Raw genomic sequence first — 4,258 nt, forward strand, 5'->3', positions numbered from 1 at the left:
TGAGCAGACGGGTTTGAATCATTATACGTTGTATGCATATCTACACTTTCAAGCCAATGGCTCTTTTGACCAAACTACTTTTCGCTGTACATAATTACTCACTCCGGCTCACTTGGGCCCAATGATGTCGTAGATGTTGACCGCAGCTGTTTAAAATATGGAAATCATAAATATATAATGCATACAATACAATTACGCTACAACCACCGTCGCCTAGTCATCAGCCAGTTGTTTTGGTTTTCATAAATTTAATTGTTATGCTCTATCGCGAAAATTGAACCAAAAAGTAACAAACGAAAGACAATTTAGTGTGCATATGCACATATGTATGTAGATATGTACGCGCGTAACATCAAAGAGGGGTGCTAATCAAGTTTCAGTTACGTTACGTTAAACTGCTGATGTTATGCGTTGGAACTTGATAATGAATTAAATGTAAATTGGACAAAACTCGATCCCGTGCGGCTGCTTTATAGACTCTTGCCCGCCTGAAGTTGGTTAGAGGTCAACAGGTGCGATGTATATGGTTCCTGGCCGTACTGACGAATCTTCCGCCAAGCCTATATTTAGTTAAATATGACTTAGCAGCACTAAATATTCTTCGCGATTGAGGCTGATCTGGTTCACTTGGATCTTTGGAGATTCCGAACTCGGTGGTAATATAAGATCCAGAAAAGATGAATTATGGTTGGAGTTGGAGAGACCTCGACAACTGTACGCCTAAGCCAGCTCCCAGGGTAGTCTTCTCGAGACTATACCGCGATGGGGCAGCTTAGGTACACTTCCCTGCAACATAGGTTATGTCAGCACGTGCACGGCATTAATATGAAAACATACCTTTTTCCCCAAATATATCTGCACTAAATTCTTCTTATTCACTGACCACTGGACTGTACGGCACCTGTAATTATATGCTTCCAGCATATATATGTGGAAATATATATATTTTCCGGACAGCACTATATATGTATATATGTGTGCACTGTGTATGTTGCTCGCACTCGGGACTTATCACGTCTTTACAGATCGATCAACTTTCTTCTTTTGTTCAAAGCAGTAATAGACGATGGACTGAGTAGCCTGTGCAGCAGAGCTTTTGAGCTTTTTACTAACTGTGCAATCGTATGATCTAGAACTTTCGAGCAGCATTAGACGATCGTCTAATGCACAGCATAGCTTAACTGTGCAATCGTACGATTGCCGTCTATGCTTCCCACTGTCCGTCGCTTGCATGTGTGCGTGGGCGTTCGGACTTAAGAGCGGCTAAAGCTTTGATCCAACCTTAAGAGCGGCTAAAGCTTGATCATTTGAAAGATCACTAGGGGGTCTCACGAGACGAAAGAAGATAACCAATTCCCTATATTTTTGTGCTGACTACTACACCACAAAAATTTATACAAGACCTGCTTGACGAATAATTATCTGAAGAACCTGATTAGGAGAGATTATTTCCTGATCTGAATGTCTTTCAGATGATACACGCCGAGATATTTCTTGTTCTCATCGACCAATTCGTAATAGTACGGACTTCGCTTTTTAATTACCTGAGCGGGAATGAACACAGGGGCTAGTTTAGAACTAAACTTTTTTATAGCACTACTTTGTGTGAAATTTTTAGCATATACAAAATTTTTGCCAGAAGTCTATCCCCAAATAGACGTCTTGCTTGAGTTCAGGAATAAGAAACATTTCTAGGTCTGCCGTGCATCCACGGTAATTAATTTGTGTTACCAGCTTGCCTATAACCTTACTTTCAGTATCGTTAGCCGTTCCCTTTCAGGTAAAGGAGTAAATGAATAATGATATGCCGTAGGCAGAGTTTCCTCTACTGTTTGTGAGCTGATCTTAGGCTTCCTTAAACTTTGTTCGTTCGTTAAACTAGTAGGTGATTCTTGCAAACTTTTTTCTAAGCATGTGTCTGCTTGTTGTTGTTTAACACATCCTTCTGCAGGTTTCCCGGAGGGTTACATTTGGGACATACCGGCTTGTAAGTATCTTTTGTTCCACACCCGTAGCAAAAGATCTTACGAGGACCTACAAAATCGTCAAATTTATGACCTTTGTTGTCACAGTTCCAGCAAGTTGGAACTGTGAGTGAAGTACGACGTTGTATTTGACACACTTCATTATGCTCGACCAAGTCATCGAATAGCTGCTCGCTATCGTCTGGACCTGAGAATTCCAATACGTATGAGCGAAGAGTCCTTTGCTTGACCGATTTTATATCGTTATAAAACTGCTCGTGCTTACGTACCTCTCGTCGTAATAGCGATCTGTTGGCAATCTTTAAGTGAAGAAGCTCGTGGTGAAGAGTGGGCTTGGAATTTCTAATAAGTAGATTCACAACATCTTCTTCTGTAACCGAATTTTGAAGCCTATCCACGAGATCTTCGATAGCATATTGAAAGTCATCGAAGGATTCGTTTTCGCCCTGACGACGTTTCCTAATCTTTTCCCAGATATCATAGTCGGTCTCAACATCTTCAAATCTTCGTCTAAACTCTATACAAAACGTATCCCAATTAAAGTTTGGGTAAGTTCGATGGAATTTCCAGTACCAATCACTAGCTTTTACCGCGAATAAAAGATACAAGTGATCACAAAGCAATTGATAATTGTAATAAAGATTTTGTTGCGTTAGAGAACGTACTCGATAAATAAACTCATCCATCCTCATGCATGTTTTTGAACCATCGAATTTAATGCGCCAATTCTGCATTATACTGGAAACTTTTTCTGGAGCTACGTGTGAGCTCGAATTACTTCGATTTGCACTCGCTCTTGAAAAATCTAAAAGAACTTCTGCGTGACTATCTCGTGCTTGACCGATACCCACGTTATTTGTTTGGTTAATGTTATTGTCACCGGAAACATCGGGTGTGATATGTTCTGGTTGTGTCAACTGGAGTGACGCTAATTGATTTTGAATCGAAGATTCAATTGTTTTTCTTAAAAATGAAGTTAGTTGTTCCATTAACTGAGCCTGTTGAATGCTTACAGCAGACTGGACGTAGTTAGCGATTTCCACTTGAGTGGTTATTGGAAGGGTTGTGTTGTTGGTTTCAGTTTCTGTTGGTGAGCGATCTAACCGGGATCGTTGAGTTGATCTCGTATTCATACCCCTTCTAATAAACTTTTGACCCTTTTTAGGTCGATTAGACGTTCCGTCTATTGTGCTAAAAGATTCGTTAGCACTAGTTGGACGTGTTCCTTCGGCGTTAAGCTCGGCTAACAACGTGTTGTTAGAGAATGTTAGTGCCAGAGCAGAACAATCTAATGAACAGGTGGGACATTTTGGGTTTGTCCTAATCTGTTCCAAAATACAAAGTTTATGGAATTTGTGTCTCCACGGGGTGTGGGCTATAATCTCACTAGTTCCCAATACTTCGTTGCAAATTCCACAAAATGGTTCTGCTTCCTGCAAAGCAGTTGTTATATCATCTGTACTTCGCCTTACAGCCATTGTATATCAGACAATATTTAAGGAATTAAAGAAAAACTAATAAAAAAAAATTATATAAGAAGGTATTAATTGTAATAATAAGGTCTGTCTTTCCCACATGCCAGAATACTTACAAAATATCTATTTGGTTTCAGTAGGCTTTTCTATTTTCGTGCACTGAATCATTGGACAACTATCGCGATTTGGCAATATAAAATTGTAAATCCGAATAACTCAAGATGCCTAAAGAGAAAAAGCAGGGTTGCTTTGGTCGGTCAATCCAAAATGAAGTGAACTGGAACCGCAAAATCCTAAAACAATTCCGGTTTATTCTGATCACTGTATGGTATTGCATAACTGTCTCTGATACTCACAATTCGATACTATAGGTCTGTTTTGGTCAACCAATCCGAATCAATTGAATTGCAGTTGCTAAATCCGAAAACCGAGTCTAAGTATAAATTTTGAAATCTTTAACCTTTATGCAATATTTTGCAAAAGAAAATGTGTCGCTGAAATTTTGATGTATTACCGGTTGAGCTTGTAGAACCAAGGCAAGATTTGCTTGTCTTATTAAAATAAACGGCCTATATAGTAAGACACTATAAATCCAAATTTTAATATCGGCTCTTAATTGGTTTTAGATTCTAAGGCAAGTTGCCTGGCCCCACGTTGGGCGCCATAAATATGTAGTGTACCAGAGTTTAAATATATATATATGTAAACAGATATATAGGCCCTTGATATCAGCAGATGACTATGACTGAACTTAAGGACGGCGTACAAATAGGGTTGGTCGTGTGCACTCTTGCTAGG

General features: G+C 39.4%; 1 long non-coding RNA gene across 1 annotated transcript; it reads left to right on the forward strand.

Annotated features, from left to right (window-relative positions):
- Positions 1 to 2,950: 2,950 nt before the first annotated feature.
- Positions 2,951 to 3,499, forward strand: LOC117192303. Its single transcript, XR_004474281.1, has 2 exons — positions 2,951 to 3,075; positions 3,151 to 3,499. It is a non-coding gene; the product is annotated as an uncharacterized LOC117192303 (long non-coding RNA).
- The last annotated feature ends 759 nt before the right edge of the window (positions 3,500 to 4,258 follow it).

This window comes from Drosophila miranda, assembly GCF_003369915.1.
Source record: "Drosophila miranda strain MSH22 chromosome Y unlocalized genomic scaffold, D.miranda_PacBio2.1 Contig_Y2_pilon, whole genome shotgun sequence".
NCBI classification, from domain to species: Eukaryota; Metazoa; Arthropoda; class Insecta; order Diptera; family Drosophilidae; genus Drosophila; species Drosophila miranda.